The sequence below is a fragment of the Triticum dicoccoides genome, chromosome 4B, assembly GCF_002162155.2.
Source record: "Triticum dicoccoides isolate Atlit2015 ecotype Zavitan chromosome 4B, WEW_v2.0, whole genome shotgun sequence".
In the NCBI taxonomy this organism is placed as follows: Eukaryota; Viridiplantae; Streptophyta; class Magnoliopsida; order Poales; family Poaceae; genus Triticum; species Triticum dicoccoides.
Genome location: NC_041387.1, coordinates 196,825,691 through 196,845,342, shown reverse-complemented (window position 1 = coordinate 196,845,342; position 19,652 = coordinate 196,825,691).

Here is a 19,652-nt window from a genome sequence, read left to right as displayed (position 1 = left end):
GTAGTTTTTAACCTAGGCGAGGACTGGCATGCCGTTGAATCCCCGAGTGGGAGGGATACTCTCCACTCGGTGTAGTTTTTAACTTAGGCGAGGGCTGGCTCGCAGCTAAACCCTCGAGTGGAAGGGATGCTGTCCACTCGGAGTAGTTTTTAACTTAGGCGAGGGCTGGCTCGCGGCTAAGTCCCCAAGTGGGAGGAATGCTCTCCACTCGGAGTAGTTTTTAACATAGGCGAGGAATGGCTTGCGTCTAAGCCTCTGAGCGGGAGGCATACTCTCCACTCAGAGTATTTTTAACTTAGGCAAGGAATGTCTCACTGGTAAGCCCCCGAGTGGGAGGGAAGCTCTCCACTGGGAGAAGTTTTTAACTTAGACAAGGACTATCTCGCAGCTAAGCCCCTGAGTGGGAGGGATGCTCTCCACATGGACTAGTTTTTAACTTAGGCGATGGCTGGCTCGCGGCTAAGCCTCTGAGTGGAAGGCATGCTCTCCACTCAGAGTAGTTTTTAACTTAGGCAAGGAATGTCTCACAGCTTAGCCCCCGAGTGGGAGGGATGCTCTCCACTCAGAGAAGTTTTTAACTTAGACAAGGAATGGCTCGCAGCTAAGCCCCTTAGTGGGAGGGATGCTCTCCACTCGGAGTCGTTTTTAACTTAGGCGAGGACTGGCTTGCCGCTAAGCCCTTGAGTGGGAGGAGTGCTTTCCACTCGGAGTAATTTTTAACTTAGGCGAGGACTGGCTTGCCGCTAAGCCCTTGAGTGGGAGGAATGCTCTCCACTCGAAGTAGTTTTTAACTTAGGCGAGGACTAGCTCGCAACTAAGCCCTCAAGTGGGAGGGATGCTCCCCACTCGGAGTAATTTTTAACATAGGCGAGCTCTGGCTCGCAGCTAAGCACCCGAGTGGGAGGGATGCTCTCCACTTGGAGTAGTTTTTAACTTACGCGAGGACTGGCTTGCAGCTAATCCCCCGTGTGAGGGGGATGCTCTCCACTCGGAGTAGTTTTTAACGTAGGTGAGGACTGGCTCGCGGCAAAGCCTCTGACCGGGATTAATGCTCTCCACTTGGAGTAGTTTTTAACTTAGGCGAGGACTGGCTTGCCGCTAAGCCCTTGAGTGGGAGGAATGCTTTCCACTCGGAGTAATTTTTAACTTAGGTGAGGACTGGCTTGCCGCTAAGCCCTTGAGTGGGAGGAATGCTCTCCACTCGAAGTAGTTTTTACCTTAGGCGAGGACTAGCTCGCAACTAAGCCCCCAAGTGGGAGGGATGCTCTCCACTCGGAGTAATTTTTAACATAGGTGAGCTCTGGCTCCCAGCTAAGCACCCGAGTGGGAGGGATGCTCTCCACTTGGAGTAGTTTTTAACATAGGCGAGCACTTGCTCGAGTCTAAGCCTCTGATCGGGAGGCATACTCTCCACTCAGAGTATTTTTAACTTAGGCAAGGAATGTCTCACAGCTAAACCCCCGAGTGGGAGGGATTCTCTCCACTCGGAGAAGTTTTTAACTTAGACAAGGACTAGCTCGCAGCTAAGCCCCTGAGTGGGAGGGATGCTCTCCACACGGAGTAGTTTTTAACTTAGGCGAGGGCTGGCTCGTGGCTAAGCCTCTGAGTGGAAGGCATGCTCTCCACTCAGAGTAGTTTTTAACTTAGGCAAGGAATGTCTCACAGCTTAGCCCTCGAGTGGGAGGGATGCTCTCCCCTCAGAGAAGTTTTTAACTTAGACAAGGAATGGCTCGTAGCTAAGCAGCTTAGTGGAAGGAATGCTCTCCACTCGGAGTCGTTTTTAACTTAGGCGAGGACTCGCTCACAGTTAAGCCCCCGAGTGGAAGGGATTCTCTCCACTCGGAGTAGTTTTTTACTTAGGCGAGGACTGGCTCACGACTAATCCTCCGAGTTGGAGGAATGATCTCCAATCAGAGTAGTGTTTAACTTAGGCGAGGACTGTCTCACGGCAAAGCCTCTGAGTGGGAGGAATGCTCTCCACTCGGAGTAGTATTTAACATAGGGGAGGACTGGCTTGCCGTTAAGCCATCGAGTGGGAGGAATGCTCTCCACTCGGAGGAGTTTTTAACATAGGAGATCTCTGGCTTGAAGCTAAGATCCCGAGTGGGAGGGATGCTCTCCACATGGAGTAGATTTTAACTTAGGCGAGGACTGGCTCATAGCTAATCCCCCGAGTCAGGGGGATTCTGTCCACTCAGAGTAGTTTTGAACTTAGGTGAGGACTAGCTCACAACTAAGCCCCCGAGTGGGAGGGATTCTAACCACTCGGAGTAGCTTTTAACTTAGGCGAGGACTGGCTCGCAGCTAAGACCCAAAGTGGGTGGGATGCTCTCCACTCAGAGTAATTTTTAACATAGGCGTGCTCTGGCTCGCAGCTAAGCACCCGAGTGGGAGGGATGCTCTCCACTTGGAGTAGCTATTAACTTACGCGAGGACTGGTTCGGAGCTAAACCACCGTGTGAGGGGGATGCTCTCCACTCGGAGTTGTTTTTAACTTAGGCGAGGACTAGCTTGCAGCTAAGCCCCCGAGTGGGAGGGATACTCTCCACTCGGAGTAGTTTTTAACTTTCGCAAGGACTGGCTCGTAGCTAAGCCCCTGAGTGGGAGGGATGCTCTCCACTCGGAGTAGTTTTTAACTTAGGCCATAACTGCACGCAGCTAAGCCCCCGAGTGGGAGGGATGCTCTCTACACAGAGTAGTTTTTAACATAGGCGAAGACTGGTTCGCAGCAAAGCCCCCGAGTGGGAGGGAGGCTCTCTACTTGGAGTAGTTTTTAACCTAGGCGAGGACTAGCATGCCGTTGAATCCCCGAGTGGGAGGAATACTCTCCACTCGGAGTAGTTTTTAACTTAGGTGAGGGCTGGCTCGCAGCTAAGCCCTCAAGTGGGAGGGATGCTGTCCACTCGGAGTAATTTAACTTAGGCGAAGGCTGGCTCGCTGCTAAGCCCCCGAGTGGGAGGAATGCTCTCCACTCTGATTAGTTTTTAACATAGGTGAGGATTGGGTCGCGTCTAAGCCTCTGAGCGGGAGGCATACTCCCCACTCAAAGTATTTTTAACTTAGGCAAGGAATGTCTCACAGCTAAGCCCCCGAGTGGGAGGGATGCTCTCCACTGGGAGAAGCTTTTAACTTAGACAAGGACTAGCTCGCAGCTAAGCCCCTGAGTGGGAGGGATGCTCTCCACATGGAGTAGTTTTTAACTTAGGCGAGGGCTGGCTCGCGGCTAAGCCTCTGAGTGGAAGGCATGCTCTCCACTCAGAGTAGTTTTTAACTTAGGCAAGGAAGGTCTCAACACTTAGCCCTCGAGTGGGAGGGATGCTCTCCACTCAGAGAAGTTTTTAACTTAGACAAGGAATGGCTCGCAGCTAAGCACCTTTGTGGGAGGAATGCTCTCCACTCGGAGTCGTTTTTAACTTAGGCGAGGACTCGCTCACAGTTAAGCCCCCGAGTGGGAGGGATTCTCTCCACTCGGAGTAGTTTTTTACTTAGGAGAGGACTGGCTCACGACTAATCCTCCGAGTTGAAGGAATGATCTCCACTCAGAGTAGTTTTTAACTTAGGCGAGGACTGTCTCGCGGCAAAGCCTCCGAGTGGGAGGAATGCTCTCCACTCGGAGTAGTTTTTAACATAGGGGAGGACTGGCTTTCCGTTAAGCCATCGAGTGGGAGGAATGCTCTCCACTCGGAGGAGTTTTTAACATAGGAGATCTCTGGCTTGAAGCTAAGCTCCCGAGTGGGAGGGATGCTCTCCACATGGAGTAGTTTTTAACTTAGGCAAGGACTGGCTCACAGCTAATCCCCCGAGTGAGGGGGATTCTCTCCACTCGGAGTAGTTTTGAACTTAGGTGAGGACTGGCTCACAACTAAGCCCCCGAGTGGGAGGGATTCTCTACATTCGGAGTAGCTTTTAACTTAGGCGAGGACTGGCTCGCAGCTAAGCCCCAAAGTGGGTGGGATGCTCTCCACTCAGAGTAATTTTTAACATAGGCGAGCTCTGGCTCGCAGCTAAGCACACGAGTGGGAGGGATGCTCTCCACTTGGAGTAGTTATTAACTTACGCGAGGACTGGTTCGCAGCTAAACCACCGTGTGAGGGGGATGCTCTCCACTCGGAGGAGTTTTTAACTTAGGCGAGGACTAGCTCATAGCTAAGCCCCCGAGTGGGAGGGATACTCTCCACTCGGAGTAGTTTTTAACTTTTGCAAGGACTGGCTCGCAGCTAAGCCCCTGAGTGGGAGGGATGCTCTCCACTCGGAGTAGTTTTTAACTTAGGCCATGACTGCATGCAGCTAAGCCCACGAGTGGGAGGGATGCTCTCTACTCAGAGTAGTTTTTAACATAGGCGAAGACTGGGTCGCAGCTATGCCCCTAAGTGGGAGGGAGGCTCTCTACTAGGAGTAGTTTTTAACCTAGGCAAGGACTAGCATGCCGTTGAATCCCCGAGTGGGAGGAATACTCTCCACTCGGAGTAGTTTGTAACTTAGGCGAGGGCTGGCTCGCAGCTAAGCCCTCGGGTGGAAGGGATGCTGTCCACTCGGAGTAATTTTTAACTTAGGCGAGGGATAGCTTGCTGCTAAGGCCCCATGTGGGAGGAATGCTCTCCACTCTGAGTAGTTTTTAACATAGGTGAGGAATGGTTCGCGTCTAAGCCTCTGAGCGGGAGGCATACTGCCCACTCAGAATATTTTTAACTTAGGCATGGAATGTCTCACAGCTAAGACCCCGAGTGGGAGGGATGCTCTCCACTTGGAGAAGCTTTTAACTTAGACAAGGACTAGCTCGCAGCTAAATCCCTGAGTGGGAGGGATGCTCTCCACAAGGAGTAGTTTTTAACTTAGGCGAGGGCTGGCTCGCGGCTAAGCCTCTGAGTGGAAGGCATGCTCTCCACTCAGAGTAGTTTTTAACTTAGGCAAGGAAAGTCTCACAGCTTAGCCCCCGAGTGGGAGGGATGCTCTCCACTCAGAGAAGTTTTTAACTTAGACAAGGAATGGCTCGCAGCTAAGCCCCTTAGTGGGAGGGATGCTCTCCACTCGGAGTCATTTTTAACTTAGGCGGGGACTCACTCACAGTTAAGCCCCCGAGTGGGAGGGATGCTCTCCACTCGGAGAAGTTTTTAACTTAGACAAGGACTAGCTCGCAGCTAAGCCCCTGAGTGGGAGGGATGCTCTCCACATGGAGTAGTTTTTAACTTAGGCGAGGGCTGGCTCGCGGCTAAGCCTCTGAGTGGAAGGCATGCTCTCCACTCAGAGTAGTTTTTAACTTAGGCAAGGAATGTCTCACAGCTTAGCCCTCGAGTGGGAGGGATGCTCTCCCCTCAGAGAAGTTTTTAACTTAGACAAGGAATGGCTCGTAGCTAAGCAGCTTAGTGGAAGGAATGCTCTCCACTGGGAGTCGTTTTTAACTTAGGCGAGGACTCGCTCGCAGTTAAGCCCCCGAGTGGAAGGGATTCTCTCCACTCGGAGTAGTTTTTTACTTAGGCGAGGACTGGCTCACGACTAATCCTCCTAGTTGGAGGAATGATCTCCACTCAGAGTAGTTTTTAACTTAGGCGAGGACTGTCTCACGGCAAAGCCTCTGAGTGGGAGGAATGCTCTCCACTCGGAGTAGTATTTAACATAGGGGAGGACTGGCTTGCCGTTAAGCCATCGAGTGGGAGGAATGCTCTCCACTCGGAGGAGTTTTTAACATAGGAGATCTCTGGCTTGAAGCTAATATCCCGAGTGGGAGGGATGCTCTCCACATGGAGTAGTTTTTAACTTAGGCGAGGACTGGCTCACAGCTAATCCCCCGAGTCAGGGGGATTCTCTCCACTCGGAGTAGTTTTGAACTTAGGTGAGGACTAGCTCACAACTAAGCCCCCGAGTGGGAGGGATTCTAACCACTCGGAGTAGCTTTTAACTTAGGCGAGGACTGGCTCGCAGCTAAGACCCAAAGTGGGTGGGATGCTCTCCACTCAGAGTAATTTTTAACATAGGCGTGCTCTGGCTCGCAGCTGAGCACCCGAGTGGGAGGGATGCTCTCCACTTGGAGTAGTTATTAACTTACGCGAGGACTAGTTCGCAGCTAAACCACCGTGTGAGGGGGATGCTCTCCACTCGGAGTAGTTTTTAACTTAGGCGTGGACTAGCTTGCAGCTAAGCCCCCGAGTGGGAGTGATACTCTCCACTCGGAGTAGTTTTTAACTTTCGCAAGGACTGGCTCGTAGCTAAGCCCCTGAGTGGGAGGGATGCTCTCCACTCGGAGTAGTTTTTAACTTAGGCCATAACTGCATGCAGCTAAGCCCCCGAGTGGGAGGGATGCTCTCTACACAGAGTAGTTTTTAACATAGGCAAAGACTGGCTCGCAGCAAAGCCCCCGAGTGGGAGGGAGGCTCTCTACTTGGAGTAGTTTTTAACCTAGGCGAGGACTAGCATGCCGTTGAATCCCCGAGTGGGAGGAATACTCTCCACTCGGAGTAGTTTTTAACTTAGGTGAGGGCTGGCTCGCAGCTAAGCCCTCAAGTGGGAGGGATGCTGTCCACTCGGAGTAATTTAACTTAGGCGAAGGATGGCTCGCTGCTAAGCCCCCGAGTGGGAGGAATTCTCTCCACTCTGAGTAGTTTTTAACATAGGTGAGGATTGGGTCGCGTCTAAGCCTCTGAGCGGGAGGCATACTCCCCACTCAGAGTATTTTTAACTTAGGCAAGGAATGTCTCACAGCTAAGCCCCCGAGTGGGAGGGATGCTCTCCACTGGGAGAAGCTTTTAACTTAGACAAGGACTAGCTCGCAGCTAAGCCCCTGAGTGGGAGGGATGCTCTCCATATGGAGTAGTTTTTAACTTAGGCGAGGGCTGGCTCGCGGCTAAGCCTCTTAGTGGAAGGCATGCTCTCCACTCAGAGTAGTTTTTAACTTAGGCAAGGAAGGTCTCAACACTTAGCCCTCGAGTGGGAGGGATGCTCTCCACTCAGAGAAGTTTTTAACTTAGACAAGGAATGGCTCGCAGCTAAGCACCTTAGTGGGAGGAATGCTCTCCACTCGGAGTCGTTTTTAACTTAGGCGAGGACTCGCTCACAGTTAAGCCCCCGAGTGGGAGGGATTCTCTACACTCGGAGTAGTTTTTTACTTAGGCGAGGACTGGCTCACGACTAATCCTCCGAGTTGAAGGAATGATCTCCACTCAGAGTAGTTTTTAACTTAGGCGAGGACTGTCTCGCGGCAAAGCCTCCGAGTGGGAGGAATGCTCTCCACTCGGAGTAGTTTTTAACATAGGGGAGGACTGGCTTGCCGTTAAGCCATCGAGTGGGAGGAATGCTCTCCACTCGGAGGAGTTTTTAACATAGGAGATCTCTGGCTTGAAGCTAAGCTCCCGAGTGGGAGGGATGCTCTCCACATGGAGTAGTTTTTAACTTAGGCGAGGACTGGCTCACAGCTAATCCCCCGAGTGAGGGGGATTCTCTCCACTCGGAGTAGTTTTGAACTTAGGTGAGGACTGGCTCACAACTAAGCCCCCGAGTGGGAGGGATTCTCTACATTCGGAGTAGCTTTTAACTTAGGCGAGGACTGGCTCGTAGCTAAGCCCCAAAGTGGGTGGGATGCTCTCCACTCAGAGTAATTTTTAACATAGGCGAGCTCTGGCTCGCAGCTAAGCACACGAGTGGGAGGGATGCTCTCCACTTGGAGTAGTTATTAACTTACGCGAGGACTGGTTCGTAGCTAAACCACCGTGTGAGGGGTATGCTCTCCACTTGGAGGAGTTTTTAACTTAGGCGAGGACTAGCTCGTAGCTAAGCCCCCGAGTGGGAGGGATACTCTCCACTCGGAGTAGTTTTTAACTTTTGCAAGGACTGGCTCGCAGCTAAGCCCCTGAGTGGGAGGGATGCTCTCTACTCGGTGTAGTTTTTAACATAGGCGAAGACTGGCTCGCAGCTAGCCCCCGAGTGGGAGGGAGGCTCTCTACTCGGAGTAGTTTTTAACCTAGGCGAGGACTAGCATGCCGTTGAATCCCCGAGTGGGAGGGATACTCTCCACTCGGTGTAGTTTTTAACTTAGGCGAGGGCTGGCTCGCAGCTAAGCCCTCGAGTGGAAGGGATGCTGTCCACTCGGAGTAGTTTTTAACTTAGGCGAGGGCTGGCTCGCGGCTAAGTCCCCAAGTGGGAGGAATGCTCTCCACTCGGAGTAGTTTTTAACATAGGCGAGGACTGGCTTGCGTCTAAGCCTCTGAGCAGGAGGCATACTATCCACTCAGAGTATTTTTAACTTAGGCAAGGAATGTCTCACTGGTAAGCCCCCGAGTGGGAGGGAAGCTCTCCACTGGGAGAAGTTTTTAACTTAGACAAGGACTATCTCGCAGCTAAGCCCCTGAGTGGGAGGGATGCTCTCCACATGGACTAGTTTTTAACTTAGGCGATGGCTGGCTCGCGGCTAAGCCTCTGAGTGGAAGGCATGCTCTCCACTCAGAGTAGTTTTTAACTTAGGCAAGGAATGTCTCACAGCTTAGCCCCCGAGTGGGAGGGATGCTCTCCAAACAGAGAAGTTTTTAACCTAGACAAGGAATGGCTCGCAGCTAAGCCCCTTAGTGGGAGGGATGCTCTCCACTCGGAGTCGTTTTTAACTTAGGCGGGGACTCGCTCACAGTTAAGCCCCCGAGTGGCCTTGTTCGGTTGAGGCGGTTTTGGAAGGGGATTGGCAGGGATTCAGGGAGATTAGATCCCCTACAAGCCAAAATCCCCTCCAATCCTCTTGAGAGGAGGTTTAAACGAACAAGGCCTGAGTGGGAGGAACGCTCTCCATTCGGAGTAGTTTTCAACTTAGGCAAGGGCTGGCTCGCAGCTAAGCCCTCGAGTGGGAGGAATGTTGTCCACTCAGAGTAGTTTTTAACTTAGGCGAGGGCTGGCTCGCGGCTAAGCCCCTGAGTGGGAGGAATGCTCTCCACTCGGAGTAGTTTTTAACATAGGAGAGGTTTGACTTGCGGCTAAGCCTCTGAGTCTTAGGCATGCTCTCCACTCAGAGTAGTTTTTAACTTAGGCAAGGAATGTGTCATAGCTAAGCCCAAGAGTGGGAGGGATGCTGTCCACTCCGAGAAGTTTTTAACTTAGGGGAGGACTAGCTCGCGGCTAAGCCTTCGAGTTGGAGGAATGATCTCCACTCGGAGTAGTTTTTAACGTAGGCGAGGACTGGCTCGCGGCAAAGCCTCTGACCAGGATTAATGCTCTCCACTTGGAGTAGTTTTTAACTTAGGCGAGGACTGACTTGCCGCTAAGCCCTTGAGTGGAAGGGATGCTCTCCACTCGAAGTAATTTTTAACTTAGGTGAGGACTGGCTCGCAACCATGCCCCCAAGTGGGAGGGATGCTCTCCACTCGGAGTAATTTTTAACATAGGCGAGCTCTGGCTCACAGCTAAGCACCCGAGTGGGAGGGATGCTGTCCACTTGGAGTAGTTTTTGACTTACGCGAGGACTGGCTTGCAGCTAATCCCCCGTGTGAGGGGGATGCTCTCCAGTCGGAGTAGTTTTTAACTGAGGCGAGGACTGGCATGCCGTTGAATCCCCGAGTGGGAGGAATACTCTCCACTCGGAGTAGTTTTTAACTGAGACGAGGACTGGCATGCCGTTGAATCCCCGAGTGGGAGGAATACTCTCCACTCGGAGAAGTTTTTAACTTAGACAAGGACTAGCTCGCAGCTAAGCCCCTGAGTGGGAGGGATGCTCTCCACACGGAGTAGTTTTTAACTTAGGCGAGGGCTGGCTCATGGCTAAGCCTCTGTGTGGAAGGCATGCTCTCCACTCAGAGTAGTTTTTAACTTAGGCAAGGAATGTCTCATAGCTTAGCCCCCGAGTGGGAGGGATGCTCTCCACTCAGAGAAGTTTTTAACTTAGACTAGGAATGGCTCGCAGCTAGGCCCCTTAGTGGGAGGGAAGCTCTCCACTCGGAGTCGTTTTTAACTTAGGCGAGGACTCGCTCGCAGTTAAGCCCGCGAGTGGGAGGGATTCTCTCCACTCGGAGTAGTTTTTAACTTAGGCGAGGACTGGCTCGCGGCTAATCCTCCGAGTTGGAGGAATGATCTCCACTCAGAGTAGTTTTTAACTTAGGCGAAGACTGTCTCACGGCAAAGCCTCCGAGTGGGAGGAATGCTGTCCACTCGGAGTAGTTTTTAACATAGGCGAGGACTGGCTTGCTGTTAAGCCCTCGAGTAGGACAAATGCTCTCCACTCAGAGGAGTTTTTAACATAGGAGAGCTCTGGCTTGAAGCTAAGCTCCCGAGTGGGAGGAATGCTCTCCACATGGAGTAGTTTTTAACTTAGGCAAGGACTGGCTCACAGCTAATCCCCCGAGTGAGGGGGGTTCTCTCCACTCGGAGTAGTTTTGAACTTAGGAGAGGACTAGCTCACAACTAAGCCCCCGAGTGGGAAGAATCCTCTCCACTCGGAGTAGCTTTTAACTTAGGCGAGGACTGGCTCGTAGCTAAGCCCCCAAGTGGGAGGGATGCTCTCCACTCAGAGTAATATTTAACATAGGCGAGCTCTGGCTCGCAGCTAAGCACCCGAGTGGGAGGGATGCTCTCCACTTGGAGTAGTTATTAACTTACACGAGGACTGGTTGGCAGCTAATCCCCCGTGTGAGGGGGATGCTCTCCACTTGGAGTAGTTTTTAACTTAGGCGAGGACTAGCTCGCAGCTAAGCCCCCGAGTGGGAGGGATACTCTCCACTCAGAGTTGTTTTTAACTTTGGTAAGGACTGGCTCGCAGCTAAGACCCTGAGTGGGAGGGATGCTCTCCACTCGGAGTAGTTTTTAACTTAGGCCATGACTGCATGCAGCTAAGCCCCCGAGTGGGAGGGATGCTCTCTACTCAGAGTAGTTTTTAACATAGGCGAAGACTGGGTCGCAGCTATGCCCCTAAGTGGGAGGGAGGCTCTCTACTTGGAGTAGTTTTTAACCTAGGCAAGGACTAGCATGCCGTTGAATCCCCGAGTGGGAGGAATACTCTCCACTCGGAGTAGTTTGTAACTTAGGCGAGGGCTGGCTTGCAGCTAAGCCCTCGGGTCGTCGAGATGCTGTCCACTCGGAGTAATTTTTAACTTAGGCGAGGGATAGCTTGCTGCTAAGGCCCCATGTGGGAGGAATGCTCTCCACTCTGAGTAGTTTTTAACATAGGTGAGGAATGGTTCGCGTCTAAGCCTCTGAGCGGGAGGCATACTGCCCACTCAGAATATTTTTAACTTAGGCATGGAATGTCTCACAGCTAAGACCCCGAGTGGGAGGGATGCTCTCCACTTGGAGAAGCTTTTAACTTAGACAAGGACTAGCTCGCAGCTAAATCCCTGAGTGGGAGGGATGCTCTCCACAAGGAGTAGTTTTTAACTTAGGCGAGGGCTGGCTCGCGGCTAAGCCTCTGAGTGGAAGGCATCCTCTACACTCAGAGTAGTTTTTAACTTAGGCAAGGAATGTCTCACAGCTTAGCCCCCGAGTGGGAGGGATGCTCTCCACTCAGAGAAGTTTTTAACTTAGACAAGGAATGGATCGCAGCTAAGCACCTTAGTGGGAGGAATGCTCTCCACTCAGAGTCGTTTTTAACTTAGGCGAGGACTCGCTCTCAGTTAAGCCCCCGAGTTGGAGGGATTCTCTCCACTCGGGGTAGTTTTTACTTAGGCGAGGACTGGCTCACGGCTAATCCTCCGAGTTGGAGGAATGATCTCCACTCAGAGTAGTTTTTAACTTAGGCGAGGACTGTCTCACGACAAAGCCTCCGAGTGGGAGGAATGCTGTCCACTCGGAGTAGTTTTTAACATAGGCGAGGACTGGCTTGCCGTTAAGCCCTCGAGTGGGAGGAATGCTCTCCACTCGGAGGAGTTTTTAACATAGGAGAGCTCTGGCTTGAAGCTAAGCTCCCGAAAAGGAGGGATGCTCTCCACATGGAGTAGGTTTTTACTTAGGCAAGGACTGGCTCACAGCTAATCCCCCGAGTGAGGGGGGTTCTCTCCACTCGGAGTAGTTTTGGACTTAGGAGAGGACTAGCTCACAACTAAGCCCCCGAGTGGGAGGGATCCTCTCCACTCGGAGTAGCTTTTAACTTAGGCGAGGACTGGCTTGCAGCTAAGCCCCCAAGTGGGAGGGATGCTCTCCACTCAGAGTAATTTTTAACATAGGCGATCTCTGGCTCGCAGCTAAGCACCCGAGTGGGCGGGATGCTCTCCACTTGGAGTAGTTATTAACTTACGCGAGGACTGGTTGGCAGCTAAACCCCCGTGTGAGGGGAATGCTCTCCACTCGGAGTAGTTTTTAACTTAGGCGAGGACTAGCTCGCAGCTAAGCCCCCGAGTGGGAGGGATACTCTCCACTCAGAGTAGTTTTTAACTTGGGTAAGGACTGGCTCGCAGCTAAGACCCTGAGTGGGAGGGATGCTCTCCACTCGGAGTAGTTTTAAACTTAGGCGAGGACTCGCTCTCATGTAAGCCCCCGAGTTGGAGGGATTCTCTCCACTCGGAGTAGTTTTTACTTAGGCGAGGACTGGCTCACGGCTAATCCTCCGAGTTGGAGGAATGATCTCCACTCAGAGTAGTTTTTAACTTAGGCGAGGACTGTCTCGTGGCAAAGCCTCCGAGTGGGAGGAATGCTCTCCACTCAGAGTAGTTTTTAGCATAGGTGAGGACTGGCTTGCCGTTAAGCCATCGAGTGGGAGGAATTCTCTCCACTCAGAGGAGTTTTTAACATAGGAGATCTCTGGCTTGAAGCTAAGCTCCCGAGTGGGAGGGATGCTCTCCACATGGAGTAGTTTTTAACTTAGGCGAGGACTGGCTCACAGCTAATCCCCCAAGTGAGGGGGATTCTCTCCACTCAGAGTAGTTTTGAACTTAGGCGAGGACTAGTGTGGGGACCCCGACTCGCAAGTCGTGATCACCGAATGCACGTGTACAGTGATCCCAGAGATCAATGCTCACTGAACACACAGAAGCTGAATAACAAGAGTCTTACATCCATACATACCGTCTTACACAAATAGTGACCAACATGGTCAAGTCTTACATCGATAAAGCCTTAAGGACTGAACATCAAATGAAACATAGCGGCGGAAATCGTCGTCGATAAGTAGAACCCATGCCATCTGCCTTAACCCTACAGGCAATCTGACTGGGAACGTCCTAGTTCGCATGATCGTCTCCAAAGAACTCTTCTTCGAACTCCGGTTCTCCCATGCCTGGTCAATTAAATAACCAGTGGCAAGCCAATGAGTACTTTGAATGTACTCGCAAGCAACCCATGATTTGGTTCAAGGTACAGTAATGCATGACATAGGTAAAGTTTTGCATAAAGCTAGTTTTGAGCGCAGGACATGTTCAACATCCTATAAAGCATGCATCAAGACAATTCAAGTAACCATAAGATCTGGTCACAGATATCAACATAAATAGAAAGGGGCACCAACCCATTTATCATAAACAGAGAGGGCACCAACCCATCTCAATCGTGTCAAGTCCTCTGACTTGATCCAAGACAACACCATCATCTCACACACACACCGGGTTTGAAAACAAGTGGACGTAGCCCAAGAGCGGTTACCCAACTGTCCTTGACCGTGGACACGGCTATTCGAATAGTTTTACACTCTGCAGAGGTTGCACACTTTACCCACTAGATCCGGGGAACTTCCGTGTCATCCACGACCCGCGGTACCTCAAGTACCCGGGGTAAGCACCCGATCACTACCTTTCCCTAGACGACACTAACATGGAGTCCGCTCGATTGGTAGTAACCCCCATGCCGAACATTTCACATCATAAAGTTGTGGAGCCTCGCTCCCATTTTCATCACATACCACAAGCACGGGGTACCAACGGTGTGTCCGGTGCCCTGTGAAAACAGTCATGGCCGCCCTACCTGGCACGACCCCGTCCCAAGAGAGAGAACCAACTCTCCCCCGTCACTAGTAATGCGGGCTCCAAGCTAGTATCGGTCTAGGTACTCAATAATGCCCTTTCCCATATAAGGGTAGAGTGGTCGCGCATGTAAGGTTGGAATAACGGTCGCAACTCCGACCAATCCGTTTCGAAAACAACACACACCTTCCTTGGCACACCACTTCGTCATCAAGTGGTCACCCATCTCATCATCTCCCTCGGGCATAGGTGGCACCCGACGGGGTTTTCGAAAAGACTTTTGAAATCACATTGCCTCCTTCACCATGCACAAACCCACCCCATTTGCGTAGCATCTACATTTGCATCCTATCTACTCCCACCGGCATAACCCTCATAAGAAGGTAGGGCCAGGCACACTGCAAGTATCAACGAGGAAGTAATCGTGGTAACCAACCCACGTGGTTCACCATCTCATCATGATTCCGATGCATCGATAATAAAGAGCTAAAAATGACATGCATATAAAAGGGGTATCATAGTCATGGTCAAAGGGCTGCTTGCCTTGGTTGGCTTGATCTTCAAAGTCTTCAGGCTCTGCTCCTCCTTCTTCCTCAGCTACCTCGTCAAACACGGGATCTAACGTCGCAAGAAAATAACGGGAAAAATAAGACAATAATAAAAATAGAAAAGTCAAAGTGCTCACAAAAATGTCAACTTATTTTTGTAAAATACTAAGAGGAAAGCTAGGAAGGGGACAACTTTTGGTTTTGGTTTTGGAGCAGCAAAATAGGAGTTATGGATTTTCAAAGGCCTATTTAAATGCTAAAAACCACATTTAAATATTTACAGAGAATAAAAGGTGGTTGGATTTGAATGAAAGTTGCACCATTAAATAGGTTGCAATATTCTAGGAATTTAGAAATTGGAATCAATGCATTTGGATTAATATTCTGTCCTGTGGAATTTTTGGAAATAATACAGAAAAGGAAAAAGAGAAACGGCGCTGTGCCACTGGGCCAGAGAGGCCACAGCAGCAGCAGGCCCAGGGGGGGGAAACCCAGCCCACGCGGCCGCCACATCGAAGGCGTAAAGGCTGAATACGCCTTCAGCCGACGGCGGATCGGTGCGCGCGTGCGCGCACGTTTTAAACCTGACGGGTGGATCCCACCCGTCAGGGCGTGTGGCTGACGGGCCGGCCCCATGGCGGCCGTCGTCTACCTCCGGCCAGAGGCGACGGCGAGCTCGCCGGCGGCGATACAGGGCACGGGAAGGGGCGCGGAGGCTACCGTTGGACTCAGGAGCGAGTCGCGGTTCTGGTGGTGGTGGAGACGGTCGCCGGGGTGGCCTGCTTCGCCGGCGACGAGGTCCCGCGGCGGAGGTGCTTCGGGCGCCGGTGGTTCCGGCCGTTTCCGGCTGCAAAACGAGGGGGAAAGAGAGGGGAAAGCATCAGTGAGGCGAGGGGAGTCCAGTTCGAGAGAGAAAAGGAGCGGAGGAGGCCTGTACCCGCAGATCGACGGCGACCCGAGGCGGCGGAGCTCGAGCTCGATCTCGAGCTCGGGCGGCTCTGGAGAGAAGTGGGTGGTTCCGGGGGTGGATTGGGTGTGTGGAGGGGCGACAGGGAGGAAGAGGAGGGCTCGGGAGCGCCTTATATAGGCTGGCCGCGGTTCACCGTGGGCGTGGCCTACGGGCGCCCGCGGGATCGGCTCTGGAAGCCGTTGGAGAGAGGTTGGAGCTGTCCACGGCGCTCGTGGGGATGGAGTAGGGCGCCAGGGAGGAGGAGAGAGAGCGGGGGAGTGTTCTGGCGCCCGCGCGTGTGAGGCCGGCCATTGGCCGAGCCGGACGGCGTCAGGCACGCGCTGCAGGAGGGGAGAGAGAGGGAGAGACAATGGGGATGGCACGGCGGCGTGTCGCAGACGTCAAGACACATCAACTGGCGCGATGGGAAGGCACGAGGCGGTCGGGAGGCGCGGTGTCAACGGTCGGCGCTCTGGCAGGCGCTCCAGAGCGCGACTTTGGCCGGCATCCGCGGGTTTTCCGCGTCGCGCGCGCGTCCTTTTCTGTCTGGAGGCTACAGTGGAAGGGGGCAAAACCTGGAAAGAGCCTGGGATGCTCTGGGGTGCAGAGGGGAGAGAGAGAGGCTGGGAAAGAGAAGGGAAGCTGTTGTCCAGAGAGGACAAACGTGATTCCCTCCTTCCTCCACATTGCTTCCTCGGGTAGAAAAGTGTCTAAGTGACAGAGGGGAGTGAGGAGGGGTTGTGGCAAAAAGATGAACTCAAGGAGATTAGTGAAAGTGGCAAAAATAGGCTTTTTAGTATTTTGCCAGAAGGTGTTTGATGGAGTTTTGGGTAAGCTAATGACTCCCACTGGCCAAGATACTCCAAGGGGTGAAATGTCACATATATTTAGGGCCTTCCACCCATTTTGAGCTTATTTGGACAAAGTTGCCAATGCAACTTTTGCAAACCCTAGAAATGGGCAGAAATGGATTTGTGTAGATCCAGTGGAGTAAATCATTTCTCCTTGATGTACCACTTGGTGTGGTGGCCTTATTTGGTCACATGGTCAGGCTCACCAAAGTTGGGGTCCTGGAGAAAAAGTTGGTAGTGCAAAGTAGTTCAAACTTGATTCTGGTCAGAGAGGGTTTTGAGGCACTTTGACCAAGACTTCCTATTCTCCAACCTGTGCCATTTGGTCCAGATGCATCATTAGACCAATGAAGCATGTCCACCAAGTTTGAGCACATTTGGACATACTTGGCAATGTAAAGTTGATCAAACTTCAGAATGGACAGAGATAGTTTTGAGGGGTTTTGATGGTGTTATCTTGTTCTCCAAGTCATGAGACTTGGCAAGATCATCTAATATGTCATATGTGACATGATGGAATTTTCCTGGAATTTCTGGAGAATATTTCCTTTGTAAATATTTCAAAAGCTTGAAATATCCAGAAAGGGTTTTAGAGGGATTTGACCAATATTTTGAGCATGACCAAGTGTTGAAACTCTTATATATGGACAATATATGTCCTATGAGTTTCCCTAAATTTTGTCAAATATTTTTGAAACAGTAAAGTAATTTTTTCCCTATTAAAGACCATTTCTGGCCTTAAGAAAAAGCCTTTAAATAAAATAGAACAGTAACTTTTAAAATTATATTTTTGTGGTTCCTGGGCATCCTATATCTAATAGGAGTCTAATATATTTTTGGAAAGATTTTTACTGCCCTTAATCAAGTACTTGTAGTGCAAACCTCAATTCAGGGGTTTTTGGAAAACTAATTTTAGAAAATACTTTCTGGCCAAATTATTTTTGTAAGAAAACTCCATATAGCACTATTCACATGGCATGGTCATTGGTCAGGAGCTTGGGGTAAGGAGGTGGAATATAGAGGGCAGAGTAGTTGACTTCAAGAAGCACTTGAAAGAAACACAGAGAGAAAACCAACTCCAAATAAAAGCCAAAAAAAAAATGCAAAAAGTTTTTGTTGGTCCAAATTTTCATGCTTTAATAATGAAAATGAAATGTTACAAAATGCACGGTGTGACAGACCTACCCCCCTTACAAGAATCTCGTCCCCGAGATTCCTAAACTAGGCTTAAAAGAGATACGGAAATTCGGATCTAAGGTAGTCCTCACGCTCCCAAGTTGCTTCTGCTTCAGTGTGGTTGCTCCATTGGACCTTGAAGTACTTGATGGTGCGGCTTCGAGTGCGTCGTTCAGCCTCATCCAGAATGCAGATGGGCCGCTCACGATAAGTCAAATCAGGTTGAAGATCAATGGCTTGATGATTGACGTCCTTGTAGAGGTCGGGCTTGTCTGGAACTTGGAGACACTTCCGGAGTTGTGACACGTGGAACACGTTGTGCACATCAGAAAGTTCAGGTGGAAGTTCCAACTGGTAAGCCACCTCCCCTCGTCGCTCAGTGATCTTGAAGGGCCCAATGTATCTCGGAGCGAGCTTTCCCCTGACATGAAAGCGCTGGGCTCCTTTGAGAGGGGTGACCCGGAGATAGACATGGTCTCCAACTCGGAAGTTTATGTCTCTGCGACGTGAGTCCGCATAGCTCCTCTTCCTTGACTTGGCAGACTTCAGACGCTCTCTGACAAGCTGGACTTGCTCTTCTGCTTCACGAAGGATATCAGGCCCAAAGACGAGTCCTCCTCCGGTCTCCGACCAGTTGAGAGGTGTACGGCACTTCCGCCCGTATAACACTTCAAATGGTGCCATCTGAAGGCTGGCCTGATAACTGTTGTTGTAAGAGAACTCGGCGAAAGGGAGGCAATCTTCCCACTTAGCTCCATAAGCTAAGACACAAGCTCGGAGCATGTCTTCGAGTATTTGATTCACTCGCTCGGTCTGACCTCCGGTCTGTGGGTGGAAAGCAGTGCTGAAGGACAACTTGGTCCCCATAGCCTCCTGGAATTTCTTCCAAAACCTTGAGGTGAACTGGGTTCCTCGATCTGACACAATCTCCTTGGGAACACCATGAAGGCTCACGATTCGGTTGATGTTGAGACTGGCTAACTGGTTCCCCTTGTAGGTCGTCTTGACAGGAATGAAGTGGGCCACCTTGGTCAAATGGTCAACGATGACCCATATTGAGTCATGTCCCTTGCTTGACCTGGGTAAACCGGTGATGAAGTCCATCCTGACTCTGTCCCACTTCCATTCAGGCACCTTAAGGGGTTGCAACAATCCAGCGGGTCGCTGATGCTCAGCTTTGACTCTCTGGCATACGTCGCACTTTGCAACATAGGTGGCAATCTCCCTTTTCATCCCGTGCCACCAAAATCTTTCCTTCAGGTCTTGATACATCTTGGTGCCTCCAGGGTGGATGGAATATGGGCTGTCATGAGCTTCTTGCAAGATCAGGTTCTTGAGCTCAACCTTGTTGGGCACGCAGATGCGATTCCCAAACCACACAATTCCTTCCTCATCTTCTGAGAATCCTGAGGCTTTGCCTGCCTTGATCTTCCTCTTGATGCCTTCAATACTCTCATGCCCCTTCTGAGCTTTCTTGATATCATCCATCAAGGTAGGCTTAACTTCGAGGCTGGCCAAGAATCCTGGTGCAACCAGTTCCAACCCGAAGCTTTCAAGTTCTTCATACAAGGCGGGTAGCTTGTGCTTTAGCATAGCATTCAAGGAGCAAGCCTTCCTGCTCAACGCGTCTTCTACCACATTAGCCTTTCCAGGGTGGTATTGAACACTGAGGTCATAATCCTTTATCAACTCTAGCCATCTTCTCTGCCTCATGTTCAATTCCCTCTGAGTGAAAATATACTTCAGACTTTTGTGATCCGTGTATACCTCACATCGCTTCCCCAAGAGGTAATGTCGCCAAGTCTTCAGGGCATGAACCACTGCTGCTAGCTCAAGGTCATGAGTAGCGTAGTTCTCTTCGTGAGGTCGTAGCTGCCCTGAAAGGTAGGCCACGACTCTGCCTTCTTGCATCAGAACACCCCCCAGTCCGATTCTTGACGCATCACAATATATCACAAACTCCTTGTGTATATCTGGTGTGGCCAGAACTGGAGCGGTGGTTAGCCTCTTCTTCAGCTCCTGGAAGCTTTCTTCGCACTTCGGCGTCCATTCGAACTTCTTGTCCTTCTTCAAGAGCTGAGTCATGGGTCGGGCAATGCTTGAGAATCCTTCAACGAACTTGCGGTAATATCCCGCGAGTCCGAGGAAGCTTCTGACTTCCTTCACATTGCTCGGGGATTGCCATCCAGTCACGGCTTCTATCTTGGCAGGGTCGACTGACAATCCCTCTTCTGTTAGAACATGTCCCAGAAATCCAACTTCACGCAGCCAGAATTCA